The sequence below is a fragment of the Lathamus discolor genome, chromosome 12 (genome assembly GCF_037157495.1).
Source record: "Lathamus discolor isolate bLatDis1 chromosome 12, bLatDis1.hap1, whole genome shotgun sequence".
Classification (NCBI taxonomy): domain Eukaryota; kingdom Metazoa; phylum Chordata; class Aves; order Psittaciformes; family Psittacidae; genus Lathamus; species Lathamus discolor.
In genome coordinates this window covers 11,312,935-11,337,451 of record NC_088895.1, presented here as the reverse complement: position 1 = coordinate 11,337,451, position 24,517 = coordinate 11,312,935, and the positions used below count along the sequence as shown (strand labels likewise).

Below are 24,517 nucleotides of genomic sequence, written 5' to 3'. Positions count from 1 at the left end.
AACGACTTTGATCTGTGAGGACATGAGATGAGCACATCCCTATTCTCCCTTCATCACCCTAGGACAGCTACAAAACAAAACCCACCCATACAGAACTGTGTTATATCCATGCACTCAGAGCCCTTCCCATAACTTTCATTTCAGATCCTCCCAGCTGTCACAGCACTTGCCTCATCCTCCAAGGACTACAAATGCCGGCTTTCTTCAGGGTCCTGGAATGTTTATGTGCAGAGCAAGGAACAGAACTGCGTTTGCTGAGGCTATGAATGATTTATCATGGCACTGAACGCGAGAGGAGCGGGGTCCCAGGGCTCGCTGCACGACCGGAATCTCACAGGCAGGCTGCATCTGCAGAGATGTTTGTGTGCACTCTTCAAATCATCATTAACCATCAGGACCCTCAAGAGGAGCATTTATTTCCTTGGGATTGTAAGGGAGATGGCTGCTGAGAAAACAGCTGGGCAGGATTTAGCCCCATTATATCCATCTGTCTTGTTCCGCTCTCCCACCCCTCCACCTCCCAGTTTAGTTGGGTACAAAAATAGAGATAATAGTGAAAATTAAAGAAATATAAAAGCAGGGGGAGTGCAGGACATAGCAAAGGCCAAGTGCAGGTCACGGCTCTGGTGGGTGGAAGCACATGCAGCTATATAGGGCAGGTTTTACATTCCCAAATACTTTCCCCTTCCCGGTTTTAGGTGCTCATCCCATTCTCCAGATGATTTGCACAGCGCTGTAAATGCAGGTGTTATAAATAAACAGAAATATGCCCATGCTGGCACGCAGCTTTCAGCTAGGAAAACAGGCATCAAGTATTCCTGATGAAATGCGTTTGCATTTCCCAGCAGTTCTGTGCTCTCCGGAGACAGGGCAATTAAACACATAGAGCAGCAGCCCAGCCTCAATCCCAGCTACAGGAGTGTTGTCACAGACTGGGAAGAGGCAGGAATGCCACGCCATGGTCCTCCCCCAGTCAGCTACACAGACTGTAACTTAATATTATGCCTCATGTTAAGGGTGCAATACCAAGAGGCAACCACATTTAATACAGCACTCTGTCTAGGGATAAAGCAGGATGGAGCCAGCCATCAATCACTCTGCTGCTCTTTCCTTGTAGGATTACACTAGGCCAACCCCACTGCTACGAAGTATTTATAAAGTGGGGGCTTTTTTTTCAGTTCTAGATACCTCTTTTCACAGTCGCTGTATTCCGGTTTTCCAAGTACTTTATTTCCATGCACATAAGCCTCACCTCATTAAAACAAGTACTGCTCCCTTGGAAACTAGTCCTCAGACTCCCCACAACTCACCCTCTCTCCTTCCCAACAGCTACGCATCTCACCGGTCACCCAGCAAAGGCTCCTGCAGCCAGGCAGAAGGAAACATGAGCAAGGAAGAGGCAAGGGATGAGAAGCCCTGGAGTAAACCTCCCCTTTCCACTACACCCCATGCACTGCACTTGAATCATTTCCTCCTTCCTCCCCAGGCAACCCGTGGATTAGATGCATGAAAGTAGAGCAATTACCCTCTTCAATTACCTTAAAGACTCAGGAAGAATAAATTGTTTGCAATGGAGAGCCCTCTTTCCTTCTCCCCATGCAAAGCCAAACCCTTCCTCCATCTACAGCTAGCCTACCAAATCTGCATGCTCTGCAGACCAGCATCATTACTAAACAGTCAGCTTTAATTTCCTTGAAATCCTCCAAACACAGCACCGTGGCTCATACGCAGTTATCTGCCACTTGCCTTTGGAGGCTTCATTTCTTCTCTTCCCATCTCCAACACGCAGCCCACAGCACACAAAACACAAGCAGGAAGACAAGGGAACAGTGGAACTTGTCTGTGAAACCATCTCTTCATTTCAGGCTTTTGGATGTGGTGCAGGACCAGCCTGGAAAAGAAATCCTTCCTCCCCACACACAGCCCATTGCACTTCCAGGGCTGTTTGGGGAAACAGCACCAGACATCAGCTGACACTAGCAATTACACACAAATAGCAGATACAAGGTCTGTTATCGATCTGTTCCTAGAGGGAAGGACAAGCCATCCAGTAAAAAGGAGTGTCACGTTATTAAATTCTGAAAGGATAATAACCCAACACAGAGGGCACAGCTGTTACTGGTACACTTCAGCCTTCGTTTCCAAGCCTGACAGGGAGCAAGATCAGAGCCGAGACAGGCCTAGAAATTGCAGGAATAAATTAACATATCCATATCCAAATTATTGGGGCAAGGAAGCTGCAGTTCTGCTGCCAGGAGCCAGCCTCCTGCTGCTGACAGTGCCTCCCAACAGCTGCCTTCAGCTCCTGAGAGTTGGTACCACAGTGCTGGAGCAGGAAAGCAAAACACTTGGACCTCTCCAAGCTCTACAGCTTTGCCCTGGAGCGGGAGTTTTAACAGCCCAAAGACTCGCAAAACCCCATGGAAAAGGCACAAGGGAGGCTGCTACCTCCTCCAGTATCCAGAGGTCAATATCCTGGTGAAGAACAGCAACAGACAGCTCTGTGCAAAAGGCTGGATCAATTCTGATGCAAAAAGAAAACATGGCTCAGGTAAGCAAACAAGCCATGGCCTTTCAACATCAGCGGCTCAAAGGAATGGGAGAGTTTAACCAAGCTGCTGCTCGAAAGAGAAAACAAAGGACCAAGAAGAGTTATCGATTTTTATGAGCTTGGAGTCAAGAGACCCATAAATTATTCACAAGACAACAGAGATGGCAGATTTCTTGGACATTTCAGCACTGCACCACATGGAATTACGAGCTCGGATCATTTGGCCAGACTGTCCCACAATCGAGCCTTTATAGACAGTAGCAGTGACCTCTGAAACGGGGGCCTGGATGTATTACAGGCCATCACCCTGTTAACAGCTTTGCAGGGCATGCCAGGGGTTACAAGCAGAGCCGGACAGACAGAACCACAGCAGACAAATGGTCTCATAGCATACTGTGGGGATTTTCCACCCCACTGCAGACAACAGGTCTCCCTGTCTGCATTGACCAAATGACAGACATAACACCACCAATTAGAAACTAAATGCACCCGCACCTCTGCTCCAACAGACTTGGCTGAGGAATCAAAGTCCCTCCAATCATCCTGAAAGGCACTTGGAAATCAAGATGAGAAGAACCCTACAGACACCAGTTTTCACCTCGGATATAAGTTTGGGCAGTAAAATTTAAGAGCTCTGCAAGGTATTCCCAGCTTCATCACAAGCCTCAGGTGCTGCCTCTGGCAACTCATCTCTCCAGGCCCCTTTGTAAAACAGAACACAACAGTTTTCCTCCCATGGCGAGGGAAATGCACTGATGCACCCAGACAGGGCAGCAGAGGCCAGGCAGCACCTCAGATCATGAGCTCATCTGAGCAGATCCCCATCACTGCAGCCAACCTCCAACACCAGAAGACCCTGAGATTTGCAGCACTCACAGCACTGGGGACACCAGGGATTATCCCATCACACAGCCAGGAAAGCAGGGACCAAAGCAGCGTTGCTGTGCTGAGCCAGCCAGTAGCACACAGCCACAGCCTTCCACAGGCTCCAGTAACACCAGCCCCTAGTCCTGGCTGAGAACTGGGGAGTCTGGCGGAACCTGAGTGACTGCAGAGCACACACAAGACCTCAGGATTGGGCAGACTCTTGTTTAAAAAGCAGAGGATTGGAATCTTCATACCAAGATAAGTTTTCAGGAAATCTAGCAGAGGAAAATCAATATTTTCTTTTGTTAAGTAAATCTGGCCACTGTGAAAACACTGGAGCAGCAGCTTAGGAGACAGATTCTCTGCTTATCCACACCAGCAGAAGCAAGAACAAAGGCAGCTGCCCTTACCCACCACCCCTACACAAACCTCGTCCAGGATCCCCAGCCTTTAACTCGCAGAAAGGGAAGCATAAATTTCCCTGTACTTGTGCAGAAAAAGCTGGAGGCTTTAAGAAGTCACGGAGGGGAAATGAGCCATTTCTCTTTACTGCTCCCAAATCCCAAGCACTTGGATGCCTGGCCAAGCTGCCCATAACATCACCCAACCCCAACGATGAAGACACCCAAAACCCTGCAGGTCTCTGCAGAGCAGAGTGTGGACCTGCAGCACAAACCCTGCACAGCAAACATGGGAAGTGCCCATTATGAGAGGCACGCTGATGGGAAGGTTTTCGTGCTGAGCCGTCTCACACTAATGGCCCCACAGCAGGATCTGGCAGGCAAAGGCAGCCCCCAGATTTAGCCAGCGCCGCTTGAGTTTCAGATGGTGCAGAACAGCACATTGATCCGTTTATCGTCTGTGGGTTGCCATGGAGACCACGAGTCATTCCCCACCATTGCCATCCCCCCCCATGGACCCCCCCCCACTGCTTTTCAATTGATAGCTGGGCACTGGGGAAGCATTTGCAGCACCGTGGAAATTAAATCCACACTAGAGGAGCTGGGGATTCAGAGCTGACACGGCCAAGGGACCTCAGCTTGAGGCAGTCTGTCCCGCTCTTCCCCACTGAGCAAGTCCAAGCAATGATTCACCACAAGGCTCTCATGGAGTAAGTGTTACTGGAAATTAACAATAATAAAGTGGGATTTTAATGCCCCTCCATGGGTTTCCCTCTGATGATAAGTGTTCACAAGCACCAGCAGCTCCCACCATCCCCAAGCAGCGCTGTACCCAGGAGGACAGTTTTCTGCTCTTCATATCCACTAAGTAGGGATCGCAGCTGATCCTCCACTGAAAGGAGCACAGCATTTAGCACACACACAACTGCTCTGCACGACAAGCAGCAGGATGGTGGTGGGTGGATCATGCAGCTGAACCAACTGCAGCAACCAAACCCAAGCTCAACCTCCAGCTGGCTGCTACTGGGAACATCACTCCTTGGTCTGTGGAAGACACAAGATCCAACAACTCCGGGGACACCACAGCAAAGCCAGACCTGAACCCATCCCACAATACTACCCTTCAGACACACGTTTCCCAACCTTTCTCCCAGGAAGCAGAGAAAATACACGACCTGCCTTTGGGGCAAACATCCCGATGTGGCACACAGCACTGCCTCCCCACACCTACACAGGCTCCATCACCACAAAGTATTTCAGGTGCTGCTGTTCAGCACTGTCATTTACTAGAACCAGATATTATCACATTTCCTTCCTCCCACCCCATGTGGGATGAGAAAACACAATCAAGAACCTAAGAAAAATCTTCACATCTCACTGCTTAGGTTTTGGCTTTTAACTCCACACACAGCCACTCGAGCAAGTCACCTGCTTCGACAGAAGAGCTCATCCTATGTCATTCGTTTGCATCTCAAGAAGCTGCTGTGCAGGTGCTGCTCTTCATAACGGCTCATTCCCTGCATATCCAAGCATGAAAACTTGGTGCTGGTTCACCCAAGGCTCCAAAAGCACCACTTTCAGAAGGCCAAAAGGAGATTATCTTTGTGCCATACACACAGGGAGGGCTGGTGTCAGTCCCCTCCGGCAAGATGGGTTGCTGGTGGAGGAGCCCAGCAGCCAGCACCAACCCCAGGCAGTGGAGCGTGAGGACATGGGGCAGGCGACAGAGCACAGAGAGGCAGCTGCAGGCTCAGAGCCTTCAGGGAAGCTCAAGAAGCCCAGTGTAAATACTGTATGTGCCCGGAGCCAGAGAGCTCAGCGAGGCCACGCGTGGCATTTCCTGAAGGTTACCTCTAACAAGTGCTGTCACTCTGCTGCCTTCCACTGTCTGCAGAGTCCTTCTGCGGGAAGCACGGCGCTGCATGGACCTCTGGGGCACCGTCACACGCTGTGACAGAGACAGCTTAAAAAGTCACTTTCCTCCCACACAGCACAGACGAGGCAGGTACAGGACACCAGGGAGAGCAAACCCACCAAAATCTGACAGTGGAAGGGCTCCTCTCTCCTTCCCAACGCCTGGTGTAGCTGCTTGCTGAGCACCGTGTAAAGCACAGGATGGGAAGGTGAGAGCCACAAATCTGGCACACTGGGCTCGACCGCAGCCCTGTGCCATGATGCTCAGGCCAGTGTTCTCAGGCAGCAGAAAAGGCGCTTCACCCCCTCCCTCCATGCAGAGGTATAAATGCTGTGTCCCACCCTGTATCACAGCAAGCAGTCAGCAGAACTGGAGTACAGCACCAGACATCTGTCTGCATTTATCTACTGCCTGTCCCCAGATTGATTACCCCAGCCCTCCCCACTCATTTGCTTTTCCCCATTCACTGGGAACAGATCGGCATCTTCACCCATTCCCAGGCCTTTTCTGATTCTCAGAGTCAAGTTTACTTATCACTTTAGAGACTTTCCAGCCCCATGCTTACAGCCCACTGGTGAAGTGGGTCTGCTCTGTGGCTCTTCAGACGACCTGCCAAGCACAGCCGAGAAGCTTGCAGCCAAGCCATGATCAGCACCAGTGTCTCAGCCAGGACAGCAAGCTTTCCAGCACAAGCTGCCTTGCTAAGCCTCTGCAGCCCTCCCCTTCCATCCCTTTCTTCTTCTTTACTTAGAGAACCACTCCAAACAGCACTGGAAATAAATGACTGCCAGCAGTACCCGGGCAGATAACAGGAACACTGCAGTTGTGTGCAGGGAAGAACGCAGGAGATCCATCATTCTGGGAAGCTGGGGAGAAAAAAGCCATGTTCAAGGCCTCTTTGGTTACGTAAACTTCATTTCCATGCCTTTTATCACTGATAAGATAAGCCATTGCTCAAGTTCAAGTTCTGTATCAAGTAAACCATGATAATCCTCTTAGGAATTCCCCATGCCCCAGCTTGAACAGACCTGCAGAAAAGAGCTTAAGGGGTTGCCTTCAGCTTAAAAAAAGAAACACAAGCACACAGCCACAGACTTATTTATAACATAGGCAAATTTGGGGCCTAGTGTAGAGTACTGAAGGCTTATACGGGTCAGCCTGAATAAAGGGATCTACTTCTGTCCTAGTTCATAAATGCTACAAGCTACCACTTGGTCACGCACCACACAGCTGAACAGCAGCCCAAAGCCTATGAGGGGGATTTCTTGCGGTGATAAGGAGAATCAGGCCCTTAAAAAGCAATGACACTGATTCCCAACCAATCCCACACGCTTTGTTTACCACAGTTAGAGTTTCCCAGGCAGCTGTATTTTTTACTTTATTACAGGACAGGATAATTTTACACCCTTTAATGCTGGTGGTAGAATCACTGTGATTTCACCCAATTACTACCCTGCTTCAGGTGTAGGATTTAAAATGCACTAAGACCACCTCCTCCTGTACTGTACTGTCAGGACATCCAGATGTGAACCGTCACCATCTATATTTAAGATGGTGATGCAATCCATTCTAGCAACTGGAGATACTTGCTAGCCACTTAAATATGCACGCACACACACTGCACTGTAGCACAAAAGGCCATTTCATACACTTCTGATTGCAAGACAGATGACAGCAACAAGCAGACACACAGACTCTTGCCCTCCTCTCCACTGCTCAGCATCAGGATGCAGATTACCTGGGCCAGCAATTCTATCGCAGCATCTTCCAGGGAACCAACTTAGCCTAAAGGCAATGAAGGCCAACCTTTGAAGCTCAAAACTTGACTTCACAGGGCTGCATGTGGACACCCCCTTGCAGTTCAGCAACACGCAGCCACATGCTGGAAGGGCAGAGCCTCAAGCCCTTCTAAGCCTGAGGCTGCCAGAAGATCAAGGCGCAAGGCCATTGGTATCACCTGAAATTGGTGCTTAAAATATAAATTTCCCTCAGGTTGATCTACTTCCTCAACCCACAACTACTGCTTACTCACTTCCAGCTACCAAGACTTTCATCCCGCTGATAGTCTCTCTCCATTAGGGTCTTTTTCACACGTCTGAGTGTTTTATGACACTCGAACTAAAAGATGCTGCATATCAAACAACACACATCTCCTCTCCACCAGCAACTTCAAGATCTTTCAGCATTGACTGACAACCCACAATATTATGGCAAAGGCTGTTCTCAGATCAACTGCTGGAAAAGCTCTTCTAAGGTAGCAGCTGAATTCAAATCACACACCAATTAGCTCAGGGGGATTTGTATGTTTTTCTTTCAGGAAATCTATCTGAAAACAAAACAAATGGGGGGAAAAAAATGTTTAAATCTCATTAAGAGATCTCAGACTGTGTCACAATCGAGCCACATTTTCCACTGAGGCAAACAGGAGCAAATCTAACTAGTTTCACACCACCAGAAGGGGCTTTGACCTTAAAACCCTCTTGCTGTGTCCCCCCCACCTCCATGAAGATAAACTCAGAGGCCCAGAGCAGCTACAGAGCAGCTCAGCATCACGCAGCAAGCAAACCACCCGGGTCCCTCCTGTACCTTTCCCACAAGATGAGGTTTTCCACACTGTTCTCCTTAGGTTTTCGCCTCTCACACCCCAAGGCCACATGCAGATGACCGTGCTTTTTCTGAAGCCAGTGCCAATGAGGCCACTGCATTCGTTATCCAGCAGGATAATGACAGAGTGCAATTCAGTCAACAGCAAATCCTCCCCAGGGAGATGGCCTCTGACCTTCCCTGAGCTGGGGGATGAACATAGACAGCCAGATCTCAGACAGGCGGCAGAGCTGAGTGAATAATTCCTAATGAATCCTTTCATCTCTCCTTTTGTTTTGGGGAAGAGGGGGGTGGTGGTGGAGGGAAATAGTTTGGAAGTATCCACCAGCAGAAAATCATTTTCTAGAGCTACCCCAAATCACTGTCATCCGAATGACATTTTTCATGGCCTCTGCTCAGTACAGGGTGAGCACAAAACACACACTGCTCTCTGCAGAGAGGCTCCCAGTGCAGCCAGCCCATCTGGGAGAGGAGAGCAGGACAGCCAAAGCCACAGCAAGAGCAGCGATACTCCTGGAAACCTAGCTTAAAAATCACCCCTTAGGCAAGCAGAGTGAATCCAAGATACCCATTCAAACCACATTTCTGCCAATGAAACTCAGTTCCACTGACACATCAGCAAACACACTAAGGAGAAGAAAGTCCATGAAATAAGGCACACAGAAAGCCAGGGCCTTACCTCCCCCACTATCAACCTTCTTCCATTTTCCAAGCCACAAGCAAGATCACAAGCAGATTATTTTTATTTCCAACATAAAGAATCCATTCTCATTTCTCCTGTGTGAACACAGCTGCAGAATTCAGTTCTGCAGCATCTCCTGAATGCTCAGTGTCACCCAGAGGTATTACGGTAAATAAGGGTGGAAAACCAACCCACAACCCTGAGATCCCAGAGCTGCCTCACAAACTTCCAGTCACCCCTGCAGCACCCAGGCCCCCAGGCACAAGTTTCCCATCAGTGTGACAGTGCCAGTTTTAGCCACGCAGTTTTTATCCCCATCTCTCAATTAGGCCTGAAATCAGCCATGTCTGAAGCTGTCACTTCCACCCTGCTGCACTGGCTGGAATTTACCCTCCGCAAGCCTCACCTCATCAGCATCTATGTTTTATATTGGGAATAGAGATCACACACAGGGACCACAGTCCTGGGATGCTCCCCACCCTATTCCCAGGCAAATGAACTGACATGAACCTACACACTTAAACAGAGCTCAGCTTGTGTATTTATATAGATGCCAAATCCCAGGGATATCAATGACAATCTCTTCTCCAGTAAAACCTGATTACAGCACTGGACTCTCTAAAGCTCCCCCTGCCCCCGCCATCCCCAGCATCACCCGGGACATCCCGGGGAGCAGCCAGTGAACCCCTCCAGGCATCCAGCACAGTGGGGGTTGCAATGCCAATGATTAAGCAGATCTTCAAAGGAAGAAAAACAAGAGTCTTAGTCAATGACTGACCAGCATAATGGCTCAGGCTGCTCTCCTGTGCTCCTCTCACACCACATTTGTTTGCTGGGCTGCCCAAGAGGCTCGGAAGGGTCAAACACGAGGTCAGCAACCACATCATGATTTCAGCTTCACGGAGAAATAGAAAAAAGCTGGAAGCACAAGGAAGGAAGGTCCCGGTACTTACAATTAAGGCTAAAAAGCCACATAAATGCAAATCCTTTAGGTTCGAACACACCAAAGGCAGCATCAAAAAGTAAAAACTAATTAGGATCTTGTGATTTCTGAAGATCAGAGGTTAGCAATATTTAGTAATCCACCTAAAATTGCGACCAGCCTCGAGGACCAAGGGCAGCTGTGGAAGGCCAAACCTCGCTTTCAGGCTATTTTGGGAAGCACTGCCAAGGTTTATCCCAGAAACGGCTTTCTGCCTACTCAGATTTCTCAACTGAAGGGATCATATGGTGTTTAGGTGGACTGCTGGAGACACTTGAGAATAGCAGCGCTGCCTGCTGCTATCTGCCTGGCACAGGATGGGTTTTAATTGAGGCTGAACTCTTCAGTCCCCGCTGCAGTCTGCGGCTCCGATCACTGAAATAATAATTAAACCCAGGAGGAACAGTGCAAAGTAGCAATGCCTTTAACCGGTACATTCAGATGAGGAAACTCAAAGATGTATACAGACATCTTCAGGATGTGCTGCTCCGTTTCAAGCCTGAGGATTCGACCAGATTTTAAACAGCAGAAGTCAGGGTGGCAGAGATCTGTCAGTGCACTACAGAAACAGAGGCGCAGGAAAGTATTCAGTTCCACCTCACCTAGTCCAAGGAGAAAGAAATCAGAGCAAACGTTTCACATCCAAGTTTGGGACCTTCCTCCCATGGGAATCTGAGGGATTATAAAAGTAAGAGGGAAATGCAGAGCAAGAGATGCTCCTAAGACATCCACCTGGTTCAGAGCCATTGTCCCAAACTCATACAGACACAGGACAGAGAAACCACCCTGAGAAAGTGCTGGCTGTGAAGGCTGCTGGTGGATCAGACAACACAAGTCCTGCTCTGAAATCCAAGGGGAGAGCCTCAGCCTGGAAACAGCTCTCCATTAGATTAATTAGTCAAGTTTGATGTATCCAAGTCGGTTACCATGGGCACAGGAACTAACGAGTAATGCTTTACACAGAACTCCCTGTGCGCGGATGGGAAATCCACATCCAGCTCCTCCAGGCAGGACCCCCCCGGCCCAGGGGTCACCCCGGGCTGTGCACAAACACCCCCCACCCCGCTTGAGCTGTTTACAACCACTTAGTGGAAGAGCTTGTCCATAGATCATAAAGCTGCTAAAAATAGCACCAGACAGCAACGAGGTTAATGACACCAAGAAGATGCATTTGCAGGCAGAAGTAAGCAGAACATGTGGGGATCTGCCTTTCACCTGGCTGTTGGTTGGTTGGGTTTGAGTGGGGGAAGAAACAAAAAGATGCTGTTTTCCCTTATGAATTTGAACCCCATTGGTCACAGAGTGACAGAAAGCTGTCCATCAACACGTCAAACAAACTACTGCAGGGCCTGGGGAGAGACCACTGTGTCACAGCATTTCCCCAAACAAGCAAGTGTATTTTAAGTGTCATTAGCTACATCACGATCAACACCACGTCAATCAGTTACAACTCCACGCTGCAGCACACGCTCACCCATGCACCACAGCACTACTGCCACTTCTGGAACAGCAGATTTAGAAAAGAAGTGGGAGAGAAACAGCAATTTGCAATTCAGCGAAGCGCCTGTAGCAGAGCCGTTTGAAACTCCCTTGGGAAAGGACCCTCCCCTCCCACTTGCTGTTCATCTGTGCCTAACTGAGCCACAGAGCACAGAGGATGGCATCTGACCAACTTTCCTCTCCCCCGGACAGGCAAAGCCAACAGCACAAAAACACAGACTACTCGAGTCTCCCTGGGAGCACAAACAGGATTCAAGGAACAAAGGTAACACAGCCATAAATAACGCAGAGCAGCAACGGGCGCAGGGAGGGTGATGTGAAAAACCCAAACTCTGCCACAGAGGAGCACTCCCAGGCTCAGCTGTGAACCGGGGAGTTGATTTCCAGCCCATGGAAAATGAGAAAATGCCACAGACCTTCCCAGCTGCCCAGAAAAGAACATAACTGCTACCTATAGTGCCTGACTCAATCACTGCTGCTGCAGGAATGCAACAAAAGCCCTGTGTGAGGGTCTGTGTTACCTGCTGCAAAATTGGTTTATCCCCTGCTAAAGGGAGACGCATGAGAGATGGCCGCATGCAGGTCTGTGCCCAGGTCTGAGAGGAAAGCCTCACAGTTGGAGCACTTCAGGACTGTGAAATCGACACAAAAGAGAGGTTTGAAATGTAATCAAACTGGAAATTACAGCCACTATCCCCTGATTTCAGGCTGTCCGCCCCTTGGCTCCCCATCCCTCCCTGCAGCACACATACTATCCCCCAAAGTGGTGCCAACTCAACCAAAAGCATGACTGTTTGGTGAAGACATTCATTCAGCTACTCAGGGTCAGAAATAACAGAAGGGAGAAGCACTGTGATAAAAGCAGGGTGAGGTGGCAAACTTTTAGCCTGCACTACAGCCAAAGCCCCCATTATCTCAGAAATACAGCCTGAAAGAAGTCAGCTAGATGCTATGGAAAAGGCAGGAGGAATCACCCTTGTTTGACAGCCCCAAACCCATTAAGGGATATAATTCAGCTTCACCTTTCTTAGCAGGTTAATGTTGAGCTGCTACTTTCTTCCCCCCTTCTTCTGCAGATGCCTTAATTGGTTGCTTAATACAGATTTCACTGTTATGCTTATCACAGTGCTGGGAGCTGGCTGTGTGACGGGAGAGCACAACACAGAGAAGAGCCATTTGTCTCTGTAACTAATTGTTCTGCCTCCTCGACATACACACCAAATTGACTTGGCAAGACTGCAAGGCAAAGCTGCTCTATTTATTCAAACTCTTCTTCTGCTGGTTGAGCAGCTTCACAAAGCAGACTGCAATGGCCAAGACAGCAGAGGCAACTTCATCAAGTTTATGCAAAACTGGCATAAGTAGGCAGAAAAAAAGGATCAGGCCCCAGGTTAGCAGCGTTCCTGGCAGTGTCCTTTACAGTAAGTATTTTAGCTTCGGTTACCTAAGAATTAATTGGCAAAATACTCAAGAAGTTCATAAAGGCAAGTGTGAACACTCACTTATTTCTGGCTACAGCCTCATTTACCCTAGGGATCAGGCTCCATAAAACAAAAATAAGTACGTGTAGACTGCCTGATCAAAACACAGGGGAGTGCCTGCGTTAGCCAAACACATCTAATGCCTCAAGCAGCAACCGGGTAACTCAAGCCTGAAGTCGTGCACAGACATGTCCTTCCTGGAACAGCCCCACGCCTGCACGCCTGGTGCCTGACTCGGCACCCATCTTCCAACTCAGCCAAAGGTTCAAGGTGTTTCCACATAAAACAAGGAACTAGAGCAAGACAAACACAATAATACATTGTGTGGGGAATAAAACCTCCTGCCGAGAAGAAATCCACAGACATTTAAAAAGCACAACTGAACAAAGTGCAAAAAAAAAATAAGCCACAGATGGAGCTTGAAGTTCTTGTCTTACTGAAACAGATAGCAGAACTCACACCGTCTCTGGCAGGGGAAGCAGGAGCAACCAGGGTGCCTGCATGCTTGTGTCTGCCTCTGCAGCACGTCTCCTCCACCTCTGGGCAAACCAAGCTCCCTGTTTCTCAGCTTTCACTGGCTCTTGGCAGAGGAGAAGGACATTCACAGAAGTGCTCTAGATTTCAAGAGCATCAATCTCAGCGGAGAAGATGCAAACCTTAGCATTCCACAGCGAGAGAGCCAGAACAAAAACACAACCCTTAAGGTACATGCTGACTTCTCTCTTTACTTTGGTTTCATAATGCTGGAGAAAACCCAAAATCCTGCAGTGCTGCTCAGTCCATCACCACACAGCCCTCAGGAACGCTGCTGGCAGCTGGCTGGGTTCTGGACCAAAACCGCAGCAGCTCTTTACGTGCATCTCTAATCGTGGCATCTTAAGACACGTATAGGCACCAAAAATCAAAACCCCAAAATTCTTTAGCAGCTACCCTGTCAAGAGAGTGAAGCAAAGCCAAGACTAAAACCTACAAATGAAGAAGAAAAAATAGAAGAAGAAAAGGGCTGGCTGACACCTCCTGTACACGCTGTCAGCAGGATCATTTGCTCCAAAAATAAAGATGCTCAATGCATCTAACTGATGACATGACAACTGCTTCACGGCCCCAACACCAGAGTTGCATAAAAACCTCTGAACATCCAATTACCTTGCAGCTCAGCAAAAACCAAGCACTTGTACTCCCTCAGAGCACACAACAGACACCGTGTGCTGCTCCCCAGTAGGATTTTCAGCTCTTCACATCCACTCAAGCATCCACTCAGGCTGCAGAGAAGCCTTTAAGCCTTTCAGCCTTCCACCCTTCGCCAGTCATGCTCAGTGGCTTCAGCCACAAGCCCACAGCAGAGCTGCTTGGGTACCTGGGCCACATTGTGCAAAAAAACATCACAACAGCAGCTCAGGATCCCAAACACCTCTGCAGAGCATGAAGAGGCAGAGCTACCAAACTCAGGCACACAATGTCCTGCACAGCCTGGATACTCTCAGGCTGCCCCATCAGCACCTCCCAAGTGACACTTAAAGACTAGAAAGCCTTTAGTAAGACTATTGAAGGCTTTTTCCATTCCCAGGTCAGAGAATTCTCCCAAAACACTGGACACAGATTCCTGCAATGCAGACTTAGCTGCATTTTATTTCTTTGACAGTTTTTAATCACCTCTGGTCTAGCATTTGGAAATTATTATTCACACACACAACAGGAACAAGGCTGCAGGGAAACATGAATTTCACCAGCCTGCCTGGTTTTGTCTGTGGACACCACCTCACATATTACCAAATCAAAACAAGCCGTCCAACTTCAATGTGAAGGGGAAATGAAAGGGCAGACCGGTGACCTAGAAACGAAGCCAAGACTCTGGCATGAGCTTGAAACTCTGCAGCAAAGGCAGGGGAAAAAAGAAAGCTGTAACTGCTTTCAAGATGAAACTTAAAAAGTTTATTAATGGAATTATATGACGTGGTCTCTACAGAAAAACAAGGGCTTGATCAAGGGAGCCTTTCCAACAGGAAAGAGTTTACCAAGCAGAACTCTAGTGCCAAAGAGGGGACACAGTTATTTAAGGTTCTGATGCAGGAAAAACACCCCCAGGCTAACGACTGGAGAAACTTCCTGGAGTTCACAGCTCTGATAGCAACCACCACCACTGTTACACACCCAGGATTTACATAGCACATATCGTGAATCGCATGACACTAACTGCAAGGGCTTGACGAGTCAGTAGACAAACCTTTAGGGCTTCAAGCAGTGGGATCAGGAATGCTGCAGTCACACGTCTCAACACTGATCCAATGCAAACTTACCCTGCCAGGTGTAATTGGTTCAAGGAGGGTGTTAACAAGTTACCTTTGTCCCAGCACGTTTCAGGCTTGATGGGGTAACCTCCGCATCACCAACATAAAATTGACACAGGACCTACACTGCCCATAGGTGAGGTTGACAGGAGAGGTCATCGCATGCCAATGTCCAGCCTGGAATGTGTGTGCACCACCAGGGCTCAGTGTAAATCACTGGGGACTTGGCTACACCAGCTCCTTGCAACATCAGGCCAAAGAGATCACGAGGCCTCGGCAGTAAACACTTCTGCAGAGCTGCAAAGTGCTTCTGCTCTATGAGCCAGGTGCTGCCACCGATAAACCATGTGCGAACCCGTCCTCCTGCAGCGCTGCGTGCTCATCAAGTTTGCAGAGGCAAAAGACTGAGCTATTTACAAAGCGATCAAGTACCGTGCAGCTGAGACCTGGTCCTATAAAAATGGAGCTGTTGGGAGTGATTTTACAAGGTTTTAAAATATTTTCAGAAGAAAGCCAACTTTCCATTGTTTGCCACAGCTTGTTAAAGGCCCACACAGCCCACAGCACAGACACCCTCCACCCTCTGCAGCCAGCACTGCACAGCTGGAGGTACAGGCAGATTTTCAGGAAGCTTGGCTTTGCCTTGCCATCCTACTCACTGATTCAACTCTCCCACCACATCCCACCGAAACCCAAGCCCAGGGCTCAGTCCTCCACCACAGTGTGCCACAATAATCAGGCCCCAGCTCTTTACACAACCACCTAAGCCTCCAAACCTTACAATTACACTCTCCCCAAGGAGGATGAAACCTGCCCTCCTGGGAGACAGCGAGTCCTCCAGGACTGATCACAGACGGTGGGATGATTCGCACCAGGAACCTTCCCAAATCCTGTCATCCTCCACCCACGGGCTGACACACTTCTTTCATTCTGCCTCTCCAATGTAGAGACGCAGAAGAGCACAATACAAACCACTCTCTTGCCCCAACATGCACAGGACAAACCTTAACTGTGTTGTTTAGGAAGCTGATGAGAAGCATTCATGTACCAGCACAAAGCACCAGCCCGAAGACGATTTAAACCTGGGTAAAAGATAGCCACAGCACTGGAGTGTTTCTTCAGTTCACAGCCAGTTCACTGCACAGGCAGGAAGAAGCACACTAGGATGGTTAAGGGTTAACTTCCCACATATTTGGGCCGAAACTGCCTTTCTGAGCACTGCCACTCTGTCCAGTGTTACGCCAGGGAAACAATGCTAAATAAAGATTACGCTGAGTGGTATTATGTAAATAATTCTCTTCCACAATGAAAGGATAAACCTAGACTGCTTGGTTAGTTATTAACCCGGGAGCCAGCGCGCAGAGAGGAAATCCTGCCGGCTCTCCCTCCCTCGACACACGTACCACCCACCGGGACAGCCACAGCCGGGGCTGCAGCTCCCAGAGACAATACCCGACCCGTCCCCCGCGGCCCCAGCGCTGGCACTCTCCCTCTGACCACTTCCCACAGGAGGAAACCATTTGGGCCCCATGACGTTGCCTCCTCCCAGGGCAGCCCCACTCCTCCTGGCCTCACCACTGCTGTTGAGGCTGGACTTGGCCCTCTTCCTGCTCCTCTTCCCACCAGCAGTCCAGGACACGGAGGGCTCCCTGCCCTTTGATGGGAGCACTCTCCTTGCCACATCCCTCCTCTTCAAAGCCTTCCCTTCCCCTTGCAAGCTGAACCCACTGGAGTCTGCCCTCGCCTGCACATCTCCTCCCACCCAGAACAACTTACTCGACCTTTCTGCCTCCACATCCCCCTGCAACCTTCCTCCTGCCTTGGCCTCACGTCTGAACGCTTTATGTTTGTCATATGATTTTAAATCTGTCAACAATTCATCCATCTGCTGCCTCCTGGGTTTTTAATGCCACAAGCTTTTCTGGGATACAGCCTTGCACAAAGCTCTCGGTGGAAAACCAAGATGTACCTTGTCCAGAAACCAAACCAGCTTTGAAATCATTTCTTTCCAAGGTGCTGGGCTGTCTCAAAGAGTGGCTTCTTCCCACTGCAAGCAGAAAAGCCATGATGCTAACCAGTCTAAAATAAACATTATGGGAGCGGCGATAAGGGGAAATATTTCAGCTGACTAAGAGCGATGTGGGTTCAAATCCAAGCGTAAGCTGATATTGCCTGTAATTTGTTCCTGAGCCAAAAACATAGACTGGGAGTGAAAAAATGGAAGGCATTAAACAACAAGCAGCAACTCTGGAAAACTTCAGCATTTCCATTTATGTTACTATTTTTTTAAATAACCTTCAGTTTCACGGATCATAAAGTTAATTTGGAGTTAACTTCCCTTCTCTGTAAGTAGACAAAGCTGCTATCCTACACATTCGTTAATGTTTATTCAGTGCTCCGAAGCTATAAAGCGCTTGAGAGCACTAACCATTATCAACATCCTCCATGCCACCCAGCAGGCACATAACCCTGCTGATTGCTTTTGCTCTCCCCATCTCCCCCTGTGCCCCAGCTCTCCTCCAGCCACTGTGGTAGCAATCACAGCCATCTAGCTCCATCTTTACTGCTTTTCCTCCAATGCCAGCACCTCTCCCCTGCAGGCAGAACTCCTTTCCAAACCTCTCCAAGCCTAATCCACACCAGCAGCCAGGCACGCATAGTCAGCAGCAGAGTCCGCAGCAATCAGTGCCTCTTCCTGCCTGGCCAACCACAACCACGTTCCATCTCTCCGAGCTTCCCCCATGAAGCTGGCAGGGGTAACACTATGTAAGCACTGCCCACTCACCAAAAACATCCCCTCCTTGCCTTTAATAAGGGACAGCCCAGAAAGCCTCCAGTTGCCAGAGGCAGGTTGGCAGGAAAGGAGAAGTAGTGGCCTCCATAAGGGAAGTGACAAGTGGGGTAGGCAGCAGGACTGGGGGTGAAACCCAGATTTCTCAATTCCCAGAAGAGTCCCGTTGCTGCCTCATGCACAGGTCAGGGTTCACTTCCCAAAACTGCCAAATCACTCAGCTCCTTCTGCTCTTGTGTCATCCTCCCCTTCCTACCCAATCCCTCTCTCACTCTGCCCAGGCTTTTGTGGGCATATTTATGCTCTTTGTTTTGGAGATCCAGCTCCCCTCTTCAGTACTTTTTTAGGAAGCATCTCTGCTCCAGCCAGGCTCATTAAGTGAAATGCATTTCCATTTTCTACTGCGATACAAAGATCTATCCCTTCGACGTTACAGGGCAAACTGGAGACCCTGACACCTGCATGCCAGCACAAGTCCAGCCATAAATAGCAATCCTCTACCACTTTCCTATGTCAATAGTCAGCAAAGGCCCTTCAAAGCCATGCAACAGCCTGTGCCACAGCATCCTAGATGAAAATCCATGACCTCATGATGGCCAAATCCTTAAGCAGCTGCAAGAGCCTCAGTCACTAATCACAGAGGCAACTGGGTGCTGCTGTACCTCATTTCTAGCTCCATTAGAGCTGACCCTGCTCTCCACTGACATCTCTCAGTGAAGCCACAGCTCGCACAAATCCAGCTGCACAAAGACAACTGTCCTTTTAAGAACACATTGCCCTAGATTTCCATCCCCAAGCACCCCTGCATCTAGCCCGTGGTCTGCATTTGGGGGATCACTGCTTGCAGGAGCAAAACCCTGGAGGGAACCAGTACGCTGCCATTGGGAGTAACAAGCCCTCACACTGAGCAGGTAAAGCACTCCCAGGGAAAGGGACTCCTCTTCACCAGCTCTCCAGCAGACTTGATCTGACACACTGAACTTCATGTAACCTCCCTCGCCCCAGTTTTCAGACCTGCCTAGTGATCTGGTCCGAATGAGACACTGGGTTAGGGATAGGCAGCACTGCACCCCAAACACAGGCCCTCTCAAGCCCATGCCCCTTTGCAATTGCTCAAATTAGCTGCCCAAAACCCACTTCTGAAAATTTACCAATTTAATCCTCCTTTCCTACCTCCTCATCTAGAAACTGGGGAGATCATAACTTTCCTCATCCCCAAAGAGACAAGACAGTACCTCAAACATGTAAATTATGGTTGGCTTCACACAGGTTTCTCTCAGGATGACCTGCAAGCAAACAGAACTGCATTTCAGCAGAGGCCACTGACAACCAGAACCAGCAGCAGGAAGAACCATCAAGCAGGAGCCATGAAGGGGACAACTAATTTACAGCCATGCCAGGGAAGACGAAGATGTCTCCTATGACCCAGCTGCAGCTAGCACAGTCCAGAGCTGCCATGGAGATGAGACTGGTAGCTCTCTTGACACATGCAGCTATCAGCACAGCTGCATGCACACCTTCACCACCAATCATAACAAAACTGCCTTCGCCAGACTGCAGCTCCTAATTGCAAGACATGAACACAACCTGAACCAAACCCTCTTTGGATTTAGCGCAGGATGGCTCCAGGGACTGGTACAACCTCCACTCGAGGCGACTTGGTTCCAATCCAACCACAGCCATTAGCAAGTGAAAGGTATTGCCAAGCAGCAGCTGCTCGGTGGCTTGCACGAAACAAGTTTATGGTTTCAGTCCATATCCTGTCACAAAAACCACCCCAGTCACCTCCGTGGTGCTCAGAGGTGTGAAGCCAGAAGCATCCACCCACTTCTCCAGCGCTGGAGCCACCAGCCTGGGAGGCGCTCCCATCCGGGCCCAGCACCAGCTCCTCAGAGCCAGTCCTGACCTCCGCAGGGTTTTCAGAACCAGGTATGTTTTGCAACTTGGCAGAAACACACAGCTAAATAACAGAAACCACCACCCACGTGAAGCCAGAAGAACAAAGTACCAGTGTTTTCCTGCCCCAGACCCGTGCGTGCCCCATCTCTCTCGCACCAAAAATAGCTTCTACTTTTTCCCTCTTGGCAACAACAAACCGAGGTTTGAGTGCATTTGCTTTCAATAAACTAAATGCATTTTGCAAGAGTTTCTCTCATACTGAAACTTACCCAACTGAAGTTATAAAATACCGTCGCACACAGAACTTCCCTCCCATGGCATCTTGGGACTCAGCCTCCAAACACTGAGAGCCTTGCTTACCGTATTCCCCACCCAAGGCATGGCCTCTGTGCAGAGCTGGCAGACCCAAGCACATGAGCTATATCCCAGAGTTACCCAACGAGTCGGCGGTGAAATTTAGGGAATCAAGTACAACTTCACTAAAGCCATCCAAGAAAAAACAGCTTTCACTGGAGCCCTCCACGAGTTTTGCCACCACTTTCAGAAGCGATGGAAATACTCACCCAGTTGTCCCAGCTCACATTCCTTGCCTTTATGAATCGGTAGCGTTACCAAACCTTTATCTGTGAAGCACATGGCAAACTAAAACTTAACCTTGGTGATAAATCCCCTACACTAAATGGAAAAACTCTCACCCCACGCAGCCAAAGAATACCAGCAGAACAACATCACGTCCACCACAGCCAGATTAAAAAGACCATATTCAGCAAAACCCTGACGTTTTCAGACATTCAGAACACCAACCTTTGCTTCGCGCAAATACTGACGGAGAGGTCGCAGACAGAGTTCAAACCATAAATGCCTGTGAGCAGAAAGGGCGGCGTTAGGAACTCCCCATCGCACAGATCAGCACTGTCCTCTCGGGCGAATTCTTGAGCTGACCCAAAACACAAAGTTCAGGGAGCAGACCCAGCCTCCAGCGCAGGGAGAAGCTCCCGCAGGCTGCACAAGCAGGGACATCCACAGGGTTCAAAGCGATGGAAGGAGGGCTTGGGTCAACACAGCCCCTGGCCCCAGGCAGCACCAGCCCCAGGAGGGCCAGAATCCCGTAGGTTTTGCTGCTTCAGTGGCTTTGGCAACAGCCCACATGGCAGGCAGCTGCCTGCACCCACTGCAGCCTGCTCTTTGTGCATTGTCAGGGCAAGGGAGCAGGGAGGGAGGGCCGAGGGAGAAGAGGGAACAGGAAACCATCAGAAGCGGCAGTCACTGCCGACACCGCAGCTGGGCGTCAGGGACACATACACTTGTTGCCTGCAGACACCGGCCCCGCCACCCACCGTAAACATCGACGCAGCAGCCGCGGAACGCCACAGCGCCAGCTCAGCGAGCTCCGTCCTCCCCAGCGCCGCCGGGCCCAGGCTCCCCCCCCGCTCCCCGCCCCGAGCACGCACCGGGGGCCGGGCCCGCATTACCCCACCCGGCCCGACGGCGCCTGGGACCCACCGGCTCCCAACGCGAACGTGGGGCCAAGACGGGAAACCGAGCAAAACTGCAGGGGGGAACGAGGCAAAAACCGGCCCTTGGGGTGCACCCCCCCCCCCAGACCCGGTGTCCCCCCGAGGCCCCGCAGTGCGGGGCTCTCCCCGGGCACCCCGAGCCCCGCGGCTGGGCGGGCAGCGCTCTCCCTTGAGGGAAGGGAACGCCGCAAACCCAGAAAGTTTCTCGCCAGCGCCGCGCGGCGCGGCTCGGCTTTACATAACGGCGGCCGCCCGCTCCCCACCTGCCGGCGGCGGCCCCTCACGGCCCGGCCCCCGCCCCGGGCCGCGGCCCCGCAGCCCCACAGCGGCGGGGGCGCGCTGGGGGCAGCGCCGCGCCCGGGGGCGCCTCCCCGCTCCGCACAGCTCCGCTGCCCCCTTACCTAATCCCGCCGGCCCCATCGCCGCCGCTCCGCTCCGCTCCTCGCCGCTCCTCCCCTCCCGCCTCAGCGGCCGGCGGGGCAGCGCCCGGCGCGGGGACCCGGCCCCGCCATCTGCGCCGTGTTTATAAATCCAGAGCCATGGGGCCGCTCGCCGCCCGGCCGTGTGTGGCAGCGCCGCTCTGGGCGCCGTTGGGTCCGCCCGCGGGGCCGGGCCGGGCCAGCCCCTCCGCCGGCCCAGCAGCGCCCTGCCCTGCCCTGCCCTGCCCGAGCGCGGCGGGAGCCGGCGGTCCCTCAGGCCGCCCCACAGCCGCCCCGGCGGCCGGGCGAGGCGGGGCGAGGCGGGGCCGCGCCGCCCGCGCGCCTTAAAGGCGCCGCGCCATGCAGCCGGCCCGCCGCGGGCAGCGCCGAGCACCGGGGGCACCGGAGCCGCCCGTGCCCGTGCCCGTGCCCGTGCCCGTGCCCGTGCCCGTGCCCGTGCCCGTGCCCGTGCCCCCGCCCCCGAGCGGCCGGGCCCCGGGCTGTCCCCCAGCGCCACGGTGAGGAAGCCGCGGTGCTTCCCCCATAGGAAGGGCGGGGGTCCCCCGGAGGGGGCCATGGTGCCCATCCCAGCCGAGAAGGGGTGCGCAGCAGCCAAGGGCGTGCTGGCTCGTATCGGCGATAGTGGGGCTGGGGAGTGAGCATCCGCTGTGCTCGGCACCGGTTGGACTCTTCTGCCAAGTCCTGAGTGACAGGGACAGAGGTGGCGGCCTCAAGCTGAACCGGGGGAGGTTTAGGTTGGACATAGCAGCAAGTTCTTCACTGAGAGGCTAGTTGAATACTGGAACAGGCTTCCCAGGACACTGCTGGAATCACCGTCCCTGGAAGTGTTCAAAAACTGCGTAAATGAGGCCTCTACTGACATGGTTTAGTGCTGGCCTTGGCAGTGTTGGGGTGAAAGTTGGACTTGATGACCTTGAAGGTCTCTTCCGAACTAGCTGATTCTGTGATCCCCAGCCGCGGACCGGGGTCTGCGCTGCATGAAAACCTCCCCTGGGGAGTGAGCTGGGCCAGGAAATCTGAGCACTCCAACAAGCAGATGCCCGCAGGAACCGGGCGCTGCGGCCGCCCGGGTCACTGCCGCGCCATTCCCGTGTTCCAGTTTCACAGCCCAGCTTCTGATTTTTACTAATATCCTGCTTGTTCCTAATATCCTGCTTGTTCCTACTCCATGCTCCCAGGGAGATGAGGACAGTCATGCCCCCTCAGCTACCACCATTCCTGTTCCACCATTCCAGGTCGCCTGCTGTGGATGATGCACGACCCCAAAAGCTGGAATAGCTCTTGCAAACTCCACTTCTCCCTCCCCACTGCAGCAGGCAATGTGGGCAGTGGGGGGTCCCCTGCGACTCTACCTCCCTGCAGTTTATTTCTCTTCCCGTGCATCTCCATGAGTGGCATTTTCCCTGGGATGACAGAGTGGGCGGCTCATTCCCTGCCCCAATAGAGCTGCACTGCTGCTGAGCAAAGGGACTCTCCCGGGCCCACACTCGGTCTCCTCAAGTCACCAGACTGGATATGTAAGCACAGGCACACACCTTGGTTCAAGTGTAAATGTGAGCATAAACATCAGGAGCCGGAGTCAAATTGTCTTGAAGGAGCCCTGACGTGCTGGGAAAAGCAGGAAAAGTCGCCCTCCCATGCCCACAGCAGCTGAGTGTCAGCAGCATCAGGCAGCACTTTCCATGAGGTTCAAGTGCATCTCACAAGCTGAGCATCTTGCGAGTCAAAGCAGCAGATTAAATCTTCCTCTCAAAGCTGTGTTTATCGTGGAAGATAAAGGACTGGATTTATCCCTGTTGCTCTGCTCCAGCCATTTAGCATTTCTTGAGCTTCTTTTCTTCTCTACCTGTGACGTTTCACTTAGTGAATGGAAGGCAAGTCCTGTACCACAGCAAAAAGGCATTCATTTTACAGGAGCCAGGAGTCAGGCTTTTGGATTCCAGTGACCTCAGAACAACATTATAACCCAATGTATTTAAAAAACCCTCAGGGTTGAACACACTTTCCAGCAATGCTGAGTATCCTGCCAGTGCACAGATGGATCGTTTGCCCTTGTTCCTATGGTCCAGAAGGCCATGGTTCCAAAGGGAATTGCTGGGCTGGTATCACAGCATGAATATGGGCTTTTCACAGTGGCATTGCTCTTATAACAGCGGGGGGGGGGGGGGTGTGTGTGGTGTGGATTTCCTTTTGCATGCCTGGCTGTCTGTAACTAGCAGCTACCAGATCCCACTGGTGTTTATAAAGCCATTCTCCACAACCACTGCACTCAAAATACCCCCAATCATGCCCAAATTACCAAATAACACCCCAAAATAACAGTTGTCCCAATGTTGTAGGGCTAAGTGACTTTAAGAGTTGGTCAAGACCAAGCAGTGAACCCCTCTGGCCAAGATCCTGTCTTCATCATCCTCATCTTAACAATATCCTAATGAGGAGCATGTGACTCTCCTTAATGCAAGAGGCTGGATACGTTTGTATGGTATTGCAAAAGGCAAATCTCTTCCGCTTCTCAAAGCAAGAATGATGAGTCTGGCTTTAAAATAATGACCTTGCAGACACCAGATAGCAACAGTGCACTCTTTGCAAAGGGGCTCTG

General features: G+C 51.1%; 1 protein-coding gene across 14 annotated transcripts in view; it reads right to left on the bottom strand.

The window, feature by feature from the left end:
- Positions 1–22,125, bottom strand: part of NCOR2 (nuclear receptor corepressor 2) — a 229,705-nt gene extending 207,580 nt beyond the window's left edge. For 13 of the 14 annotated variants that reach the window (XM_065692712.1, XM_065692720.1, XM_065692710.1 and 10 more), the window contains exon 1: positions 21,880–22,125. The gene's annotated coding sequence lies outside the window, so the exon portion shown is untranslated. Of the gene's footprint in view, positions 1–20,765; positions 20,785–21,879 lie in introns of those variants that run through there. The other variant, XM_065692711.1, reaches the window with a different exon arrangement.
- Between the last annotated feature and the right edge of the window lie 2,392 nt (positions 22,126–24,517).